Consider the following 22,515-nt stretch of genomic DNA (forward strand, 5'->3'; position numbering starts at 1 on the left):
TGTTTATAACATCATTTGTTGGCCATACAAAATTATCAACTTAAAAATTACCCTGCTATATTTGGTCAGGCTAATTTGGTGAGGCGTGTGGTGTTCGCTGGTATTGATTTCGTGGGCCTTATAAGGCCTGCGGGCTGGACGTTCCCACCCCCTGCGGTGTGTGCTCGTATCTCGTTGTTTTCTTCTTCCCTTCACCATTACTCCTGTCTGTTAAAAGATTGAGGGGAATGTGGAGAGAAAGGGGGAGGGAGGAGAAAAAGAGATTTCCACGAAAGGAAGAAAGGTAGCTAGCTAGCTGTCCCCAACCCTCTCCCACCCCCACCAAGAAAACCCCTCTGGGGTGAAAGTATACATGAAGATGACCGTGTCTCCATCGGGAGCAGGGAGAAGCACAGAGCCTGACTATATGAGAACATCTAAAGCCACAGTTCGGGTGCAGAGAGAGCAAGTGCGTCCGGCAAGGAGCCTCGAGGGGAAGGGAGACTTGTAGGCAGATGTGGCAGGGCCCTTCCCCGCACAGTCCAGGCTGGGTGGCAGTGTTTGCCTACGTAGGACCTCTTGTGAAGAAAATGTAGAAGGCCCGAGGCCCTGAACTTAGGAGCTTGTGGTTCCTCTCACTTTGTTTTCCAAAGGACACCTTCTGCTGGAGGTGGAGGAGCGCTGTGCAGGCAGGCAAGGTCCTGCCCCAACTCCTCTGCTTTTTCAGGGACACGGGGACCCTGAGAAAACCACTGGATCTCTTGCTGGAAGTATGATCAACTTTGAGCTCTTTGCCACCCCAAATCTTTTAGAAGCTCAGATGAGAAAACTCGCATCCTAAATTTCCCGAGGCGTGTGTGACGTTGTGCTTCATCTCTGCATTAAACTGGCACATGGAAGCCACGTCCTGGGATAGAAAATACTGCACTAATCTCCAGCACTCCTCACCCCCCCCCCCCCGGAAGTCCTCCTGCGTGAGATAAAATCGGCCTACGCTGAGGGAGAAATCAGGACTTACCAAGGGCTGTGTTTAGTCTAAGGGTGATGTTTCACATCCACTGTGATGTCCTCTCTGTGAGCATTCAGGCGCCAAGTTTCTCTTTGGTCTCAGCTCGGGGAAGGCAGGAAGGCCCCACTGTCTTGAGCATTACACTGGTCTTTGCCCATTGGGCACTCAGTGTTTTATGTGACGGTGTTTGCCGTTCCATACTGGTGGCTTAAAAGCTTGGGAACCACACGGTATCCATTTTCTGCGTCAACCTCACCCTTGGTTTTAGCTTAATTTTTGTCTTCATTTCTCTTGGCCTCGTCTTTTCCTTTATTCATTTTACAGAGAGAGAAAGTGAGAGGGAAAGAGAGACAGAAACATCAATGAGAGAGAACATCGATCGGCCGCCTCCTGCATGGCCCCCACTGGGGATGGGGCCCACAACCTGGACATGTGTCCTGACTGGGAATTGAACTGGCGACCTCCTGGTGCATGGGTCGATGCTCAACCACTGAGTCACACCGGCCGGACTAATTTCTTTTTTTTTTTTTTTTTTTTGGTACGTGCCCCTAGCGGGAATTGAACCCAGGACTCTTTGGTCCGTAGGCCAATGTTCCAACCGTTGAGCCAAACCGGCCAGGGCTAATTTCTTTTGTAATAATTTGTTTTATCTTACTAAATTGTATGTATTTTTTTTTTTTTTTATCCTCACCCGAGGACATTTTTCCATTTTTTGTACAGATAGAGTGGGAGGGAGAGAGAGGAAGAGAGACAGAGGGAAACATCGATGTGAAAGGGACACATCGAGTGGCTGCCACCCGCACGACCAACCAGGGCCGGGGACAAACCGCAACCGAGGTACATGCCCTTAGCGGGAACCGAACCCGGGTCTCTCCGGACCGCAGGCGGACGCTCCAACCGCTGAGCCAAACCGGCCAGGGCTAAATTGTATGTATTTTTATTAGCTGCTCTAAATCTTTGGGTGACCAAAACTGGAGGTAAATAAAGTATCTACCAGCCATGTGATCTGACTTTCCATGGAGAATTTTCTAGAAGATAATGTGCTCGTCAGAGGGCTCAAAGATCTCACCCGGCAGATTGACTTCTTCCTGCACATGAGCAATTGACACTTGGACTCATGTAAGAGTCTCTTAGGGCTTAGTAAGAGCATGTCCAACTCTGAGAACGTCCACCTTGCACTGTTTATTCCTGCTACCACTACCAGACATCAGTCCTCTGTCACTCCCTTGAACTACCCCAGCTCTTTCCTACCTCAGGGGCTTTGCACAGACTGCGGCCTCTGCTTGGATGGTCCACCCTTCTTCTCTCCCTAGGCTCCTCTCTCATCGTCGGAACGGTAGCAACACATTTGAATGACTGGGGGAGTTTGCATTGATGCCCAACCCCCAACCCAACAAATTAAACTAAGATCTCTGGGAGACAGGGCTTAGGTATTGATGTTTTTAAAAGCTTCTCAGATGATTTTAAATTTTAGCCCGGGCTGAGAGTCACAGCTTTAAGTCTCAGCTTCCTCGCCAATTGCTGCAGGAGGCCCTCCTTGACTACCTCCAGGATGTAGTTTTTGTCTTGCTCTCCAGCTCAGCTTCTTCTCCGATTCCTTTGTACTGGTTACTACTTATTGCATTTATTTGAATGCTTTGGTTTATCACCCCTACTCTAGGTCAAAGGTACTGTGAGGACAGGGACTATGTCCATCTTGGTCTTTGTGCTTTCCCTCAGTGCACAGCATCAGACACATAACGCATGAGTCTGCAGCAATGAAGATGGCCCACAAATAATGGGCTGTAGGGCCTCCTGGAAGCCAGCCACCTCCCCTTGGAATATTATGAGAGAATTCAGGTCCACATTCAGTGGCTATTTTTTTTTTTTTATCCTCACCCAAGGACATTTTTCCATTTTTTGTTCAGATAGAGTGGGAGGGAGAGAGAGAGAGAGAGAGACATCGACATGAGAGGGACACATCGAGTGGCTGCCATCCACACGACCCAACCAGGGCCAGGGACAAACTGCAACCGAGGTACATGCCCTTAGCGGGAACCGAACCCGGGTCTCTCTGGACCGCAGGCCGACGCTCTAACCACTGAGCCAAACCGGCCAGGGCTCAGTGGCTATTTTAATTGGGAAAATGGTTGTGTACACTGTCTTTTTACCTGACTCTTGTGTGCCAGGATTCTGTGTGTGCCAGGATTCTGTGTGTGCCAGCTAAATAGACCCTGACTCACAGCATTTCCTCTGTGTCCATGTCTTTCTCCTTCACTCAATTTTGACCATGGTGAGACATTTCATCTCATTCCTCTTCCTGTCCACCCCCCCCGCCCCAGCACCCGACACTGGATCTCACACATAGTAGGGGCTCTCTAAATGTTTGTTGACTTGAATGGAATTGACTTCTTCTTTATGGCATGTGGGTATTTGGACCAAGATTTCACCCCGGATAGTAGCGTTTGTGATAACTGAAGGATCTGAGGCATGGGACATTGTGAACAACACATCATGGAAGTTAAATTTGTTGGTGTGGGCAATTTAGCCATAATCTAAATGCAGATGGTCTCTACACCTGGGTCGCACTGGAGGACAAACAAGTCAATTTGTGCTCGAAGGCAAATAAGGAAACTGAGGAGTCTGAAAACCACTCCAGGCACGTCGCTCACCACACAGGTGCTGGGCTGTGAAACCGGAGCATGTGGCAGGGCTGCTTAAGCTCTTGCTGTGGCTGAGTCTGTTGTTGTTGTTTTTTTTTACTCCGGATTATTATTTGGTAGTTATTAATAAACCAAACCAAACCACCCACCTACTGGTTTCCCCTCAAAGTATGTTCATCAAGCTGACTTGTAAGTTTTAAGGTGCTTTTTCCTAAGCTTAAATTAACCAAGACCGGTTAGAAGCTGGACTTTTTTTCTCTTTTTTCTGCTGTATTTCACTTCCTTAAGGAATCATCTCGGTTTTTCACTCTTCCTTTCCTGTTTTATGTGGGTGGTTTGCTGGTGGGAAGGGGAGGGATGGGGGAGAAAAAATGGTCCCAGGAGGGTTGATATATTAAACAGAAGCCCAGCCGTGCGGCAAGTGTCTTATTCTGCCTCTTATCTGGGGAACTTTTCATATTGTCATGGAGAGAAACACGTGCACACACACCCTGAAACCCACACGAACGAAACCCCTTCTTCGGAGAAGCCAGCGACAGGAAACTGCCTTGGGCACAGGAACTCGCTAACCTCTTTTGTCACATTCGATGGTTCCTGCTGCCTCAGTCACCACGCACACTCTCCCCAACGTCTGGGTTGGAATTTTTACCAGCCCAGCTCTTACATTTTTAGATTTTCCAGTGTGAATCAGTTCTAGGCTTGGGGAGGAAGAAAAGGTTGACTTTGGAAGGAAACGTAACAGTCAAAGGCCCTGGCTGCTTTTGTTTTTACTTACCTGCACTGAACGACGTTGACTTCCGGAGTCAGTCATTTTGGTATCAAGAAATGTCTTCGGCATTCTATAACAGGTAAGACTTTTGCTTCTTTAAAAATATTCCGTCGGTGTCAAAAGAAATCTTTCTAATTTTATTTAGCTTTTACTCTAGGCTAAACACCTTGTTCTACCTGTTGTGAAATATGGAACGACATTATGGGAGAAAGGCACAGTGCTCTGATACCCAGTTGTCCCCCCACAAGTCCTAACAAGATGCATATTGTTTTGGAAACGTTAAATGTTGCAATAGTTGGCTTTTAGTTTTTTAGATATTATTCTGGAGAACTGATAGGCTTGTGATGGACTATGACTGAGCTCAAGTATTTGGATAGTTGAGTTTGGTGTCAGATGGGTATGAGGCTTATTGGGGTGATCACTTTGTAAGTTATATAAAGGTCTAATCACTATGTTGTACAACTGAAACTAATGTAATATTGTACGTCAGCTGTGATTGAAAAATTTTAAAAATTGGGGAGTTTAAATATCACCCTACGTTTGATGAAGTAAATCTAAAGATTCCCTAAGTTGTGCAAAGACGAGTTTTAAAATTTTCTAATTCAGAAAAGAAACAGAACCAAAATCCAAATGATGTAGATGGATCTGGAATTCCTACCTTTTTTTGTTTTACATATTGCCAACGCTAAAGTCCTCTTTCTAAAAATAGTATATGATGTATACGTTTATTTTTTTTAATTAACTTTATTTTTTGCGGTGGTTTGATCTGGAGACATGCTGTGAGGTGCCAGTCAGTAGCCTGGGTTGTAAGTAAATAAAATTTGGGAAATCACTAGTTTTAGGCACTTTATTAAATTAAAACTGCCATTAAAGTAAACAACAAGTAGTTGATGATCAATTATAAATTCTAAGCTGGTGGTGTAGAGGATATAGTATAAATATAAAGAATTTCTATAGTCTTTGTATTTGAAGGACCTTATTATCTAGTAGCCATATAGAAAGTAAAATTCAGAAAGCAGTATGAGACGGGAATTGAGTGGTGAATGGGCCAGCAAGGCTGTAAGAGTTACAGGAGTCCTGAGAAGGGGACTTCAGGCTGCAGTAGTCTGGAAGTCACGGGCTTTGGAAAGATGCATGATTTCGGTAGAAGGAGAAGAAGGTTAATGCACATTAGGAGGACTGGGTGGGCAAAGGCCCGAAGGTGAGGCTGATGAGGAGAGGACCAGTCTAGATGAGGAGACCGGCCCAAGAAAAGCAGAAAGTCTGTTTTGCACATTGGCAGGAAATAAGCTTGGACGTGCAGACAGGTCATGGAGAACCTCAGAGGCTGTTGAGAATGGACCAGTGGAGTTCTCGTGTTCCCCTGTCCTTTGCTCCCCTTTCTCTGCTTTCGTGGCTGTAAGAGAGTTCGGTGGGAGAGGGAGCCTGGACATGCTCGCCTCTCCATCCTCAGACGGCTCTGCGTGTCCATGGTGCTCTCGTCCTCTGCTGTCTTCCTTTAGCACACCGTCTATGTAGAGAAAGGGCTCGGGGTACCGTGAGACCCCCATTCCTGCTTACTCCTTTTTTAAGGAGACCCTTCAATCATCTGGTAATTAAAATAGCCTTCCTCTTGGAAGGATGAGTTGGTTGGCCGATTATAAGCAAATCTCTATTCTTTAAAAGCCAGTCCAAAAATGTCATGAAATACGTGTTATTTCCTTTGCATGTCTGAATGAGATGTCATGGATTTGCTGCTGCTCTTTTCCTAGTGATTTGGAGCCTCCCTCCCCCCCGCCCCCCGTTTCTTCCTGGACCATGAAATATCTGTGTCTACATAGTAACACAGATACAGTATAGTGAATAAGAACTCAGACTTTGGAGCCAGATTGCGTTGTGTTGAAACCTGGTGCCGTCGATTCTGAGCTATGGGTAACTCGGACACATTACTTAATTTCTTCAATCTTCAGATTTAAAAAAAATCTGTAAAGTAGTTGTAATAATAACTGAAAATACCTACTTCAGAAGGTTGTTATAGGGATAAAATGAAATAAAATTATGTAAAGCATTTAGCCTAGTGCCGGGCATACTATTAATTCTCAATAAATGTAGCAATTATGATTCTTATTAAGAATTTGGCTGGGGACACTGGAATGATATGGTCCCTGGCCTGGGAATAAGCTCTCTGTAAGTAAATGGGGCTGATGGTCCGAGGCTGGAATTAATATATTTTGAGCATCAGGTATGGAACAGGCCCAGGGTCAGATGTTTTATAGGAATAATGCGTATGAAAAAGAGAAAAGATTAGAAACTAATTATTTTAAGCCTTCCCATATCAGATTCTCAGACTATAAGACAACTTTCTGAGTTGACTGCATGTCATTTCGGGCATCTGTGGCCGTGTGGTGACAAGTACATACCCTGTCCCCTCAGGTGACTTGGAGACTGTTGCACAGATGAGCAGCTGGGAGCCATTAATCCAGGACTCTCTGACCAGAGCTCGATGCAGTGAGATGGTAAGTGCGTAAGTGCTGAGATGAGGCCAAATGATCTTCCCTCTGTTGTGATTACTACGGTCACACACAAGGATTTTTTTTTGTCTTGAACTGACTTCTTAGGAGTGTTCCTGGGAGCGGGATGGCTATAGTCAAGGGTGTGAGCATGTGTAGAGTTTTTGTCGGCCATACGTATTTACATTTTAACACACAGGTAGGGTGCCATTAAAAACTTCTAAAGTGTTCATTAGATTTAACACATAAGTGAAACCATATGATATTTGTCTTTCTCTGACCGACTTATTTCACTTAGCATAATACCCTCCAGGTCCATCCATGCTGTCCCAAAAGGTAAGATTGCCTTCTTTTTTACGGCCAAGTAGTATTCTACTGTGTAAATGTACCACAGCTTTTTTATCCACTCCTCTACTGGTGGGCACTTGGGCTGCTTCCCGTACCCCTGAAACCTATATAATTTTATTAACAATTTCACACCAGTAAATCTAATTTAAAAATTCTAAGGTGTTTTACACACAGAGAGGCTCTTTATTATCACTCAGGGAGCCCAAAGGAAGGAATTTGCTTTCAATGGTGAAAGTGTCATATCACCCTCCCAATCTCTCTCCTCCAGTGAACCAGAATCCTAGTAGATTTCTTTCAGGAGAGAATTTCAGAGCATGACGAAATGCTCAGTAGTTTCTTAGAGGATTAGTGGGAGCTTCTTATCTCTCCACGTAGCTTCTCGTAAACCTGAAGTCAGCAGTGACCTCTTCCCCATTTCATAGAAAAAGAGTACCCAGGAAGAGAGTGGTTAAGTAACATGTAACATGGTCTTATCACATTTGCCATGAGAATTACGTATTGTCGTCCATTCAGACATTGTTCGAGGAAAGAAATGACTGAGTAGTTATTATAGGTGACCTCATGGAAAAATGCTCGTAAGATGAATGCATAAAGAGAATGTTGTCCAAATTGGAGGGAGATGGACAGAATTAATGGCCCTGGATAGGCCTTCCTGTCTATTATTTATATTATGTTTTATTCATTATGTATTTATATAATCTGCTAATCTACAAGCATGGTTATTGTTTGCGACAGAGATAGGAATAAGGTGAAAATTCAGTGGCTTCAATAAGAAAAAGGATGTGCCCTTGGCAAAAAATGCCAAGCGAGATATCTGTGGTGGTGTGCAGGGGCCCGCTTGAGCTTAGTTGCAAGAGTTGATTGTAAAATTTTCAGAAAATTTGCAAGCTAGTTGTTGAACACATCCACCATTAAAATTAAGTTACATGACTTAATTAAATTATATTAAAAAGAAAGGTAATAACCCTGGCCAGTGTGGCTCATTGGTTGGAGAGTCATCCTGTACACTGAAAGGTTGCAGGTTCAATTCCTGGTCAGGGCACATACCCAGGTTTCAGGTTCAGTCCCTCGTAGGGGCACGTATGGGAGCCAACTGATCGATGTTTCTCTCACATTGATGTTTTTTCTCTCTCTCCCGCTTCCCCTCTCTCTAAAATCAATAAGCATGTCCTCGGGTAAGGATTAAAAAAAAAAGATAAAGGTAATAAATACTCAAAACGCACTATTTCCTACATTTTACTATTATCTATGCTTGTGAAGTTATTTGCTCCAATTTAGTTGTAGGATAGAAATATTATATGATGATGTGCTACTGAGCATCTCTTTCCATCTTTGCATTCGGTGATGTGATGTTGGTAGCTTGAAACTGGCCGTGGTAGGAGTGTCTACACCACGGAAATTGGCAAACACTATAAATTAGGCCCCTCACACTTTTTTTTATTTTTAGGAAAATCTATTAAACAGTTATCAGCATACCACCAAGGAGTTGCATAAAATAGAAATATGGCAACTTGGCAATATGTGTCAAGAGCCATTAAAATACTCATATGCTTTGATCCATTAATTATCGCTCTGGGAATTTACTTGAAATAAATGATTCAAAGAAGGAGAAAACAGCGTGTGAACACATTCACTGTGTTATCACTGGTAACAGCAAAATCTGAGAATAACCTAAATAAGTATTGTGATTCTGACAGCACTAATTTCATGGACTATTTTGTAGTGATGGGAGGTCATAGTTATAGTAGTTATGAAAATGTATTTGATATGGTGCTAAATTAGAAAATCAGGGTTAAAAATTTCACTTACATTCTGGTTTCATTATGAATGAGGATTAAATGTGAGGATAAAAAAATGAAAGCATTGGTGTGTTTGAATGGTAAAATGGAATTTTGTTTTTACTTCATTTATTGTAGTAGTATGTGTCCTTATATTAAAAAAAAATGTAGAGAAAGCCTGTATGTAAGTGATCTTAGTTGTAAGAGTTGATTGTAAAATTTTCAGAAAATTTGCAAGCTACTTGTTAAACACACCCAGCATTAAAATTGAGTTATATAACTTAATTAAGTTATTAAAAAGAAAGGTAATAACCCTGGCCAGTGTGGCTCAGTTGGTTGGAGAATCATCCTGTGCACTGAAAAGTACATAATGAATAAAACACAATACAAATAAAAGACAGGAAGGCCTATCTGTTTCAATATTTAAGAGGAAAGCTATGAGGAGCTTTGTGGACCAGATGGGGGCCTGCCTCTGATAAGCAAGTATGTTCTGTGAATCCCTGGGCAGGGTACAGTGAAGGGAGTCTGAATCCAGGCAGTCTCTGGTGACAGATGCTAAAGACTTTCCTTTAGGACAGCTCAGGAAGGAGGAAAAAGTGATGGGTTGGGTACCGAGGACTTGCCAAGGTGGACTGCGGAGGCTCAGTAGTCACAGAAGAGCTAATAGCAAAAGCCAGAGAGAGAGAGAGACAAGAATATTTCTTAGGAAGAGACAGGGAGATGCTGATCTTAGAGATGAACAAGGTGGATTTGAATATAGTTTCACTTAGATCCGAAAACAATAGGGCTCAAACCAGGGAGGAAATGGTTGTTTTAAATCATGAGTTCTCACATTTTATTGGATGGATGGCAGGCATGTTAACAGATGCAGCTAGGTTCCACCTATGTGGATTCTGATCCAATTGGTCTGGGAGTTGGCAGGAGTTTCCATTTTTAACAAGTCCTCCCACCTCATAAAGGTTCTGCTACAAATGCTCTGCAGGTCACACTTTGAGAAGCATTGAAGGTGGTAGTGTATCTGTGGTGTGTGTGTGTGTGTGTGTGTGTGTGTGTGTGTGTGTGTTGGGGATGAGGCTGTTACCTTGAGGCTTATAGTGTAAAAGGGGTATGATAACAGAGAAAGCCCAGAAGGGACAAGTTTTTGGATAAAGCTATAGAAACAAACTAAAAACAGGAGGCTGTACTTAAGATACTCCTGAAAGAAGTATCATTTGTACCACAAAATTCCTTATGCAGTTGAACATGCATTTGGACCAACTGAAAGTAGTTGTGAACAGGGCAACTATAAGCAGGTGGCAGAGACAGAAATGGTCACAGGGAGAGTCTAGGGCCCTCAGACATTCTATTGCAAACCACTGGGAGGTGGTCATTAAGAATGAACTTGAGGAGAATGTGCAGTGCTTCGTCCAGAAAACATCTGGGGAAGGAAAGGAAGTCTAATTGTTGATGAAATACACTTCATAGAGAGAACTTTAGCACTCAAGGTAGTAATAGTGATTAGATGTATGCCATAACAATAACACATCACAAAATAAACATATCGAAAGTAAATGACACGGCTGAAGCCATGGTACTGAGACACCGACTTCACCCGGCCTCAGGAGACCTTTAGATAGTAATGAGCTCTCAGTGTCTTGAATTGTTCCAACCTTGCACTGAAGATGGTTCTTTTTCTCAAAAAAGTTTTCACATATCCTACCAGCAGGTCACTAGTCCCTTGGGACATGGCATGGTAACTAAGGATACATCGGCAACCCTTCTCTAGCCGTGGAGGTGCAGGGTCTGTTAGGTGGGCAAGGGCCTGCCACCATCCACAAGCACCTGCTGACTGCTATTCCCCACTGAACGGGCTTTTCCATGAACTGACTGACTTACACCTAGAGCAGTTTCCTAATTACTTTTTGGTCACAAATTCTTTTGCGACTCTGATAAGAACCAAAGACCTTCTCCTTGAGAAAAAGCACGCATACAGGAACATGCACATCTATAATATTTAGGGGCTTTGGGGATCCTCTACCACCCATCCTTGGGCTCCCAGTAGTCCAGAGGCCTCATGTTAATAACAGAGGCTGGCAGTACACCCAAGGAGGCCTTGCAGAGGTTGAGAATGTTCTGGTAATTGCTGGTGTGGGATTTAGCCGCTTAAGAGAAATGCTGACTCTTCAGTTGATGGCTAAGCCGAGAACAAGATGGCTGATGTGTGTGTCGTTTTACAGAGCTGGATCCCTAGGTCAGGAAACACGGGGGCTAGAGCTGGCTCTTTTCAGAGAACGGTGGCTGTGTGAAATCCTTAATTCGGAATTCTCTTATGTGAAGCCAGGGTCAGTTCCTCTTAGGGAAAGCCGTCTTGCAAGATTCTACTTTAATGCCCTATTTACTGTCAGGTGGTACCTGGATGGCACAGAGGTGCGCGCAGGTGGCCAACTCCAGGGCCTAGTGAGGGGCACGGGCGGGCTGACGCCCCGGCGAGTACCGGAGACCCGCGCAGCTGCTTTGAGAGGTGAAGGACTTTAGACGGTGCGATTTGCTTGCTTCTGAGTGTAAAATATAGGTTTTCATATCTGAGGCTGAACATCTGCTTGGGCCCTGATGGCTTTGAAGATAGTCCTTTTCCTGTGTCGCCTTTAGACCACGGAAGCCCAGCTCGCCATCTTCCGTTAGTGGATATCTGACTTGCAATTTGGGAAATGGATGTTTTTGGCTGAAAGCTCATGCCTCGTTAATTTCCTGTTCACATGGACTGTGATGAGGGCTCAGGCAAGGTATGGTTTGCCCCAAACCCCTCTGTTTAAATTAGCCAACTCTGTTGAAATCAGTAAGATCTAGTTATTGTGTCACGGCCATCGTGCGGGGAGGTACAGGATGGAGTTGCACCCCATCTACAATGCCCCAGAGGAAAAGTATGTGCAATTGGCTAAATACATTGTGAAATATTTCTGGCTTCTCTTGGTCTGGCATAATGTAACAATTATAAATTTTCTTTGAGGCAGAAAAGGAAATTCTATAACTAATATATTCAAGTAAGTGCACCTCAACCTCTACAACCATTTCAATTATTGTACACCCATGACTAGGTCTCCTGCCAACTTCAAGTCAATGTATTGAATGTATTTTTCAATGTATCTTATTTTTTTATTTATTTTATATTTTTAATCCTCACCCAAGGACATTTTTCCATTCTTTGTTCAGGTAAAGTGGGAGGGAGAAAAAGGAACAGAGAGAGAGAGAGAGGGGAACATCAATGTGAAAGGGACACTCGAGTGGCTGCCACCCGCACGACCAACCAGGGCTGGGGACAAACTGCAACTGACATACGTGCCCTTAGCGGGAACTGAACCCGGGTCTCTCGGGACCACAGGCCGACGCTGTAACCGCTGAGCCAAACCAGCCGGGGCTTATTTCTTTATTTTTTAATCCTCACCCAAAGACATGCTTTTATTGATTTTAAGGAGAGAGTAAGGGAGAGGGAGAGAGAGAAACATAGATGTGAGAGTGAAACATTAATTGGTTGCCTCTCATATGCACCCCAACTGGGGATCAAACCCACAACCTGGATATATGCCCTGACTGAGAATCAAGCCTGTGACTTTTCAATGTATGGGATGATGCTCCAACCAACTGAGCCATACAGGCCAGGGCTTTTCCAATGCATTATAATAATAGTACTGCATCATGGAATCCCCGGTTCCATTCTACGAAACAGAAATATTCCATGTACACCAAGGGCAGGTAGCAAACTCTCTCCCCCCCTTGTCCCCTGGAGACAGCTTCTCCTGCTTTGTCATTACAACGAGTAACCCAGTTACTGATGCAGGGCCCTGACCTCTCCCTTGACGTGTTTCCTTCTTTCAGAGGATCCTCTCTTTTGGACAGGATCCCTACTTTTCCTTTGCTGTCCCCACTGTTGTTCCCGCTGCTGCCTTCCTGAGCACTTCTAAATACACATGTCTCCTCAGGAGCCTTTTTCTCCGTTGCGAGAAAAAATTCTGCCTGTCCTTGCCTCAGTGTGAGCTCAAAATGATCTCAGCCATGGCTGAGAAGCGTAAGAATGCCTGTGATTATTGTGACAAGTAAAAGGAAAGCCACATATTTTGACTCAAATGTAAATGTAAAACTACTGCCATCAACTACAAAAGCCCTTAAAGGGTCTAGAAATTCTGTTCGGTATATATATTCTTTTGTATGAAACCTGATTTCCCTCAAGTTCTAATATCTTTGGGTAGTAACTTGCTGACATTTGTATTGATAATCTCTCTCTCTCTTCCTCTGGTCGTGATGAGGGACTGGAAGGGGAGATGGACATACATACAGGAAACAGGAGGAGGGAAGGCAGAGACACTTTACATGTTGACAGTACCACGGTTTCCTACTGTCTGCTAAAAACATATTGTCACTATATTCCTACACACAGAATACTAGGTAAGATCAGAGACATTTCTAAAAAATCTTGAGTTTAAAAATATAATAGTAATACATGTACATTGTAGCAAATGTGGCATATGCCTTTTAATGTAAATATACATGTATATATTTTATTTATAAGTAATTAAGTTTTTTTCAAAAAGATTTTTTATTGATTTTTAGAGAGAGAGGAAAGGAGAGGGAGAGAGAGAAACATTGATGTGAGAGTGAAGCATCAATTGGCCGCCTTCTCCACGTCCCCTGCCAGGGATCAAGTCTGCAGCCAGGCGTGTGCCCGGACTGGGAATTGAACTGGCAGCCTTTCGGTGCACGGGATGACTCCCAACCAATGGAGTCACACTGGCCAGGGCAGTAATTAAGTTTTTATATATTGAAAATGCCATCATCTTGGTGCTCTCCCTTCAAAATGTGTGAAATCTATAGAAGAAGCTTAAAGTAATCTTTGCTTCCTAATGTACTAGAAATTTAGCTGATGCTTAAAAGGATCTTTGGTTAGCAAAGGGCAGCTATGGTATATTTTCTGAGTCCTAAAGCTATCTTTTCCTTTCTTTTTTTTTTTTTTTTTCATCCTCTATCTCAGGAAGAGCAATTTCAAAATGTAGGTTGTGGCCACGTTTCTGTTAGATTCTAGAGCCATGAAAATACATGGACAGTTTTTTTCACCGCCACAGAGGAGTTCTACGTAAAACTTGGATCAGAGGTTCAAAACCCAAACGGGTAGTTTTGGATTTTCCCAAGGGCTACTCATTTGACATGTTATGCAGGAAAGACCCAACGCACATATGTGGAAGGAAAAATAAAAGTTTTTCTGCTGATAGGGGCCAGACTCCTGTGGTTTTCAGTTTAAAAACGAGATTGTGCAATTATTGTACTCATGAAAAAAAAAAAAAGTCACCAGCATTTTCAGTCTGTTTATGTTCACTTTTTTTTTTTTTTTACCTGTAGCCAACCAATCTTATGAAGTTATATTATCTTAAAACTTCCTCTGATTTCCTGGCCCTTTCTTTAAAAAGCTGAAATGATCAGACTTTTTAAAGTTTGCTACACTTATATATGCTATTTGAAATTTAAATGTTAGTGCTTCTTCCTTTATATATTTGATCATGACTGGTTTTATTTCTCAACAGGTATGTAGCTCATTATCTTATGTATCAATTATAATTAGTTTTCATTTCTTGCCAATTTTGAGAGTGCTTAATAATTCTTAAATATTAGATCTTTAAAAAACTAATTATTAAGGTAAAATACAGGATAAATAACAAAACAAATTCAGTTACCATCATTGTCTTTTAGAGTCTTTTCAGGGTCTTTAAAATTATGATCAAGTTTTTCTTTTTTAAAGAATATTAGCCAAAGTATGATCTATAAACAGTATCACCAGCCAATAAGAAAAAGAGTTGAATGGTCCCTTGTTCTCCTCTAAATATGCTCTGTTCTAAATTATTATTTTAAATTAGTCTGGAGTGCTTTAGGAAGGCCCCTTTTCAGAAAAATTGCAAGTACCTGGGCAGAATGAATGAATAACCTTAACATGTTCTAACTTTTGACCATTTCTAAGAATTATTCTTTGTGTGTATATGTGTGTGTTTGTACGTGTGTGTGTGTGTGTGTTTCACCTTTGTATCTTCAGTTCCAAATATAGTGTCTGGCATACAATAGGCACTTAATATGTATTTAATTAGTATGGTGGGAAAAGATTTCACTCAGTCTAAATATCTAGCATTAAGGCACTGAGTAAAATAAATTATGATACAGTTTTACAATAGAATATTATACACCCTTAGAAAATGTCAGTTGATATTTATTGACATGAAGTGACATTTAGAATGTAGTATCCAGTTATAAAATAATATGATTTAATTTTATAAATATAAATTTTTAAATATTTCCAGAATATATTCCATACCATAACATTGGGAGTGATATATATGAGTTTTAAAATTCAACCGTGTTTTTCTTCACTTGTATTTTCAAAACTTTCTACAAAGGCTGTATACTAAAATCCTAAAACAAAATAAGTGAATTTTTATAAAATTATAAAGTAAGAACAAGATTAAAGTTACATAAAAAATGGAAAATTTCTCTATTTCATGCCATAAACTATAATGTTTTGAGGCTATGTTGAAAAAGAAGAGTCTTTGTCTTTTAGAGATACCTATTGAAATAGTTACAGATTAAATGATACAATGTATGGGATTTTCTTCAACATGATCACGGGTTGGAAAGAGGTAAAATGGAGGAATTTACTGGAGGGTGGTAAAACAAGATTAGATGTGAGTTGATAACTGTTGAAACTGGATGATGAACAAATGGATTTTATAAATGTATTATCTCTACTTTTTGTGTATGTTTTAAAGTTTACATCATATAATTTTTTAAATTAAATTTATTGGGTTAACATCGTGGTTAATAACATTATATAAATTTCAGGTGTACACTTTATAATACAACATCTGTATACATCATTGTGTGCTCACTACCCGAAATCTAGTCTCCTTCTGTCACCATATATTTGATTCACTTTTTGTTCTTCCCCTCTGGTAGCCACCATTCTGTTGTCTGTATCTATGGGTTTGTTAGTTTGGTTTGTTAATTTGTTTCTTTTTGTTTTATATCTCACATATGAGTGAATGAGAATTATTCTTGAGAGCTTGTTTGAAGGTTCAAGCAGGGGAACACAGCTACTCGTATACCCTTGGCCAAAGACCGGTCCTCTCCTCTGGGGGGAAGGTTATTCCCTTTGACCAAGCATGCAGCTTGGGGAGGGACGCACATGGATCGTTGAGGAAGGAGGGGGACACTGCCTAGCCAGCCAGATCAGCCGAATCAACCCTGGCGATCAATTGGGTGACAGATGTCACAGCCAGATTGCCCTCGCATTCGAGAATTATTCTTAAGAAAATAAAAAGAGGTATTTTATTATAAAAGCAAAGCTTTTCTTTTATAATAGAAAAACCTAAAATGTCCAATAGAAAGGTATAATTAAATAAGTTAAATGTCAGCTTATTAAATATTTATTAAAACATTTTAAAGAACCTTTAATGATAAGTATAAAATATCAGTGTTTACAATTTTATATTTATGTTTAAAAATACCTTTATATATTTTATACATGAATTCAGAATATGAAGATAGATAAGCCAATGTTAAAAGTTATCATCTAGTGTATAAGATTATACATGATTTAAAAATGATTTTTATTTTTTTCCTGTTTTTCTATAAGTAGCATATGTTATTTTTATAACAAAAAAGCCAAAAATCCTCCTTAAAAGAAAGTCATTTTATGGTGAGAGGTTAATAATAAAATTAGTGAAATGATTTTGCTATGAGGATTATTTTGACATTTTTAAGGAAACCTAATGCTTTGAAAGCCCTAAGCCTATAATTAAATTTTGTCTTTTAAGATTTAGAGGATCTTTAGCTTTAGAAAAATCTGCAGTCTTTTTTGCCTTGAACTTTGATTAGCCATAGAAAAATCACTTTTAATGAAAGATTTTGGTGTTATTAAATAGTATGTGATTGGTGTATGTTTTTAAAATAAGAGAGAATTAGCTTTAGCTAGTATCAGAATTTAAGTTAAATATAAAACATTCAAGTGATGAATGTAGATGATTACTTTAAAATTTTTTAACGTGAAAATATTTCTAAAGAGAGCCTCTAAAAATTTTTTTTTCTTTATGGATTTTAGAGAGAGGAAGAGAGTGGGAGAGAGAGAGATAGAAACATTAATGAGAGAGAACATTGACTGGCTGCCTCCTGCATGCCCCCCACTGTGGATCAGGCCCATATCCTGGGCATGTACCCTGACCAGGAATCAAACCGGCAACCTCTTGGTGCATGGGTGAACGCTCAGCCACTGAACCGCACTGGCCAGGCAAGAGATCCTTTAAGAAGCACATATTCCTTATGCATCTTAAATATTTAATTTAGAAATAATTGACGTTCAACTATTTTGAAAGATATAACTACTATGCAAATCATAAATGTATTCATTTTGTTATAAAGTAGAGAATTATCTTGTAGCCTTTCATGGCCATTTTTCTACATAGTCATATCAAATAGCTAAAAGTTTGTTAGTTTCAAATGCCAAATATTAGTGGAGTATTTTTATTTATTTATTTTTACTTTTATTTTTTTTTTATCCTCACTCAAGGACATTTTTCCATTTTTTGTTCAGATAGAGTAGGAGGGAGAGAGAGGAAGAGAGAGAAAGAGAAACATTGACGTGAAAGGGACACTTCGAGTGGTCACCACCCGCATGACCCAACCAGGGCCGGGGACAAACTGTAACCGAGGTACGTGCCCTTAGTGGGAACCGAACCTGGGTCTCTCTGGACCGGAGGCCGACGCTCCAACCGCTGAGCCAACCGCTAAGCCAAACTGGCCAGGGCAATTGTAGTATTTTTATTTTTATTTTATTTATTTATTTATTTATTTATTTATTTATTTATTTATTTATTTATTTAATCCTCATTCGAGGACATTTTTTCCATTTTTTGTTCAGGTAGAGTGGGAGGGAGAGAGGAAGAGAGAGAGAGAGAGAAACATCGACGTGAAAGGGACACATCGAGTGGCTGCCACCCACACGACCAACCAGGGCCGGGGACAAACTGTAACCGAGGTACGTGCCCTTAGCGGGATCCGAACCTGGGTCTCTCTGGACCGGAGGCCGACGCTCCAAGCGCTGAGCCAAACCGGCCAGGGCAATTGTAGTATTTTTAAATGATTTGAAAAGTTGATTAGTTTAGTGAAGAAGAAAGTTTTCCCTTGAGACATGGGTAACATTTCGTGTTTGATTTGTGAAATATTCCGAATTACATGTTTTGTTTTGGGGCGTGCTTCTATCTGGTTTGGGTTTAACGACAACTCACGGTCGTGGCAGGCGGCGACTGTGCAGGAGACGGCACCGTTTCAGTTAGCAATGCTTTCAGCGACCAGTTATACAATACCTGCCTGGCAGTAACTTTGACAAACCGCACTCCTTTCTCCCACGTAGCACGAAGTCTGGCGGTCTGTGGGCCTCGCTGCCAGTTGCTCAACGGCTGGGTCTCCGCAGAGCTCGGGACTTCTGTGGTGGCTGCAGAGGCTGCTGAGCCCGAGGGTTGTGCCTCCGTCGGGAGGGGCAGAGTTGGGTAAAGGTGGAAGGGAGCCTGACGTGGCAGTGGCCGTCGTGTTTTCTAGGAAACCAGGGTTTTCCCAGAGACTTCCAGAACAGTTACCACCTTCTGTGTCACTGCTAGAGCTGGCTTACATGGCCACCCACTTCCAGGAAGGTGGGGAAACAGGAACCAACTGGTCTAATTGTTTTAGAACATGCTGCCTTAACTGGTGGGAGAGCAAGGAATGGGGTAGGGATGGGGTAGGGTGGGTGGTGGGGTGAGGGTGGGGTGGTGCCACTATCATTCCTGAGGGGGAGAATCTCACTGGGCGGGGGGGAGGCAGAAGAAAATCTTACTCTTTTTATGTATAAAGTACAGATATACATGTAATACACAAATAGGCATAGTATATCTATGGTATTAAAATTTCATGAGTGACTAGGAAAAAAGTGTCTAAAATGCTCTTAGGGGTGTGATAATGAAAAAAAGGTTGAGAAATAGTGACTTAGATCAAGCATGATCCTTTTCCTGAGGTTTTGCACATTGCCTTACACACAAAATGGGATTCTGTTACTAATGACAAAGAGAGGCATGGATGTTGAGTAGAAAACTAACAGTGTCTACTACAGATAATGTCAGAAATTAAATTAGTGAACAAGCCATACTCTCTTATAACAGTGGTCTTTTCTCATTAGACTGTGAACTTCTTAAGAGTAGGAACTGTGTCCATTCATCTTTGTACATTAGTACACTAGGCTCCCAATATACATATTTTGTAGACTGAATGGAACAGACTTCATTGTACCTAACATATGTTTTACAGCTGGACCAATTACCCTCACATGTCAATGTGAGCACATTACTCTACACCAAAGCCTTCAGTAGCTTTCAACTCCTCATAGACACAAGGCCCAACTTCTCCTTCTCCTCTCTACCACTTCCTCACTATAGTCTGCGGCCCAGGCACCCTGATCTACTGGGTCCCAGTCCTCTGCTTTTGCATATGCGGTTCTCTTATTATCTTTCAAACTCTTTTCCCCCCGGAGACTCTGTTCCAAGTCACTTCCTCTGGGGATTCTTAGGTGACTCCATTCGCCTAACAGACCTTTTCCTTCTTCTCCAACCTTTTCAAGTCTTCCCTTCACAGCCTAGTTTAAGTCCTGCGTCCTCCACCAGTTCTTTACAGGGTCCCCAGCCCATGCACGCCTCCATCCTCTTTATATTCTATTGTGTTTCCGGCCTGTTTTCATTCTTTGTTGTATCTAATTAAGCGATTAAGTGTACCCAATGTCTTTATTTGTAGTTGTCCGACCCACGCACCTGCATCGTGTCTCCACAATAGGCTAAATTCCAGAAGAACAGGGGCCCTGTACAATGTCCAGTGTAAATGCTGTGCATCTAAGAAGCAATTAATGAAAGCTGTTTATTAATAAATCAATAAATATCAATAGATGAAATGAGAAGCAATAAAACCCATTGTATTTGTATTTTAACATAAATATGCCCAGCACGATGGGGATTCAGTTCCTAGAGAAAAATCAAAAGGCCTGACTTAAGAGCTAGAAGCTGTCCACCAGTTTTGTTCCAGGGCAGGATCCTCTGCATGTAAAGCTCAGGGCTTGGAATTAACAAGGGCAAGTTATTTAATTTCTCGGGGCCTCAGTCATCACATCTATAACATGGGGATAATATTCTCCACCATGTGAAATTGTTGTGAGGATAAAATGTTAGTTAGTGCCTGCTTCAGGGTCCGGTGTCCCGTAGTCACTCAATACAGGGTGTTGTGGATGGCTTGGCTTCTCAGCCTGATGTTTGGGGGACAATACGCCTTTGCTTTACTGAATTTCCCTCTTTTTTCTTTTCTTAATCCTCACCCGAGGACATTTTTACATTAATCTTCAGATAGAGCTGGAGGGAGAGAGGGAGGAAGAGACAGAGAGACAGAGAGAGAGAGAGAGAGAGAGAGAGAGAGAGAGAGAGAGAGAGAGAGGTGAGAGAGGCACATCTACTGGTTGCCACTTGCATAACCCCAACTGGGTCCAGGGACAAACTGCAACCGAGGTATGTGCCCTTGGCCAGAATCAAACCCAGGACTCCTTGGCCCTCAGGCAATGCTGTCACCGCTGAACCAAACCAGCCAGAGCCTGAATTTCCCTCTTAACATTCCCTTGAGAGAGGAGGTCACTTAGGCATGCTGTTTAAAAGGTATCTCTGTCTGTGGAGTTAGAATAAGAGTAGTATCCACACTTCATAGCATTTTGAGCTGGAATGAAATACTCTTGTTTTATGAATGATGAAAGGCACGCCCAGGAAAGGTGAGTAGCTGGCTTCTGGCTCCACGGCCAGTGGCAGAGATGAAACCAAACCCAGATACCCTGACTCCTGCCTAGGGCTTCCCCCTCCTCGGCTAGGATTGCCGATCTGGCAAAAAGCCAAAACAAAGAACGCCGGTTAGATTTTGAATTTCAGGTAAACAAATATTTTTCATTATAAATATATTCCATTGCCATTAGTTTAAAAAAACACACACCTATTTGAAGAACAAATGAGAAAGAAAAGCAGATGTCCGGGGGATATCTGATAGGTAATTATGGCAAGTTGTTTTTACAAGCATTGAGAACGTGCCTTTACTAGGGGAAAATGGCACTTTGGGGAAGTAAGGTTGTTGATTTTTTAAAAAGTTGTTTTATAGTAAAAATTTTGAATACATCTCTAAGTCCCCATTTGCCCATCGCTCCAATTTAGCAATTGTCAAGATATTTCCATGTGTTTCATCTGTTTTTATTCCTTTGCGAAATGGTTTCAAGTAAATTCCAGACATCATGTCACTTTACCCTTATACGTCTCTAAAATCAAGCCTATTTTCTCACACTGCTGTGCTGCCATTATCCCACCTAATAAAATGGGCAAAAATCCTTTGGAGTCTTTTAATATCCAATCCATAATCATATTTCCCTGAATGTCTTAAAAATATATTTTTATAATTGAATTCAGTATCTAAAGTCCATCCATTATATGGTTGTTATGTCTCTTAAGTAGCTTTAATGTTATTTTTAATGGCAAAAATGAAGTGATGAAGAAAGACATTGGTTGATACCTTTGGGGAGGTTTTATTAGGTTCATAGCGAGGCGTTTGATTGCTCTCATATTGGTGGTACAAAGACCAAAAGAAGTTTGGAAAATAGCCATGTCATAAATTATTGTTTATGAGCTAATCAATTATGGTAGTTCTATTGCTTTGTTCATACTAGATGAAAAAGACAGTGGGGAAAGAGCCCTGGCCGGTTTGGCTCAGCGGTTAGAGCGTCGGCCTGCGGTCCTGAGAGACCCGGGTTCAGTTCCCGCTAAGGGCGCGTGCCTCGGTTGCAGTTTGTCCCCAGCCCTGGTCGGTTGTGCGGGTGGCAGCCCCTCGATGTGTCCCTTTCACGTCGATGTTTCTCTCTCTCTCTCTGTTCCTCTCTCTCCCTCCCACTCTACCTGAACAAAAAATGGAGAAGTGTCCTCGGGTGAGGATTAAAAAAAAAAAAAAGACAGTGGGGAAAGAGATTTTGTTTTGTTTTTTGAGCTGATTGTGTGTGTGTGTGTGTGTGTGTGTGTGTGTGTGTGTGTGTGCTGAAGCTGCTTCACATGTAAAATGAGGATAGTAATATGTATAATAATCCTTACTTCCCAGATTGTGAAGGTCAAATGAAAAGGTGTTTGAGAAAGCTATGCTTACTTGTATAACATTGTTTCTCAAATTTGACTGTGCTTCTGAGTCATCCCAGTGCTGTAAAAATAGTTCATTTTGTTCTTCCCAGACCTACTGAAAGAGAATGTCCCCATGAGGGGCCCAGGAAAACATTTTAAACAACCTCTCAGGGTAATTTTGATGATAATCCAATTTGGGGGTCAACAACTTCACCCCCCTGGACCTCGATCACTTTATCTGTAAGTTGTGAATAATGCTATTTCCGAGGGCTAATGGCACGTCACAGCAC

General features: G+C 41.6%; 1 protein-coding gene across 3 annotated transcripts in view; it reads left to right on the top strand.

The window, feature by feature from the left end:
- Nucleotides 1-22,515, top strand: part of RHOH (ras homolog family member H) — a 72,330-nt gene that overhangs the window by 27,555 nt on the left and 22,260 nt on the right. For 2 of the 3 annotated variants that reach the window (XM_036265821.1, XM_036265832.1), the window contains one exon: nucleotides 6,812-6,894. The gene's annotated coding sequence lies outside the window, so the exon portion shown is untranslated. Of the gene's footprint in view, nucleotides 1-4,077; nucleotides 4,479-6,811; nucleotides 6,895-22,515 lie in introns of those variants that run through there. The other variant, XM_036265810.1, reaches the window with a different exon arrangement.

The sequence above is a fragment of the Molossus molossus genome, unplaced genomic scaffold (assembly GCF_014108415.1).
Source record: "Molossus molossus isolate mMolMol1 unplaced genomic scaffold, mMolMol1.p scaffold_m16_p_1, whole genome shotgun sequence".
Lineage (NCBI taxonomy): Eukaryota > Metazoa > Chordata > Mammalia > Chiroptera > Molossidae > Molossus > Molossus molossus.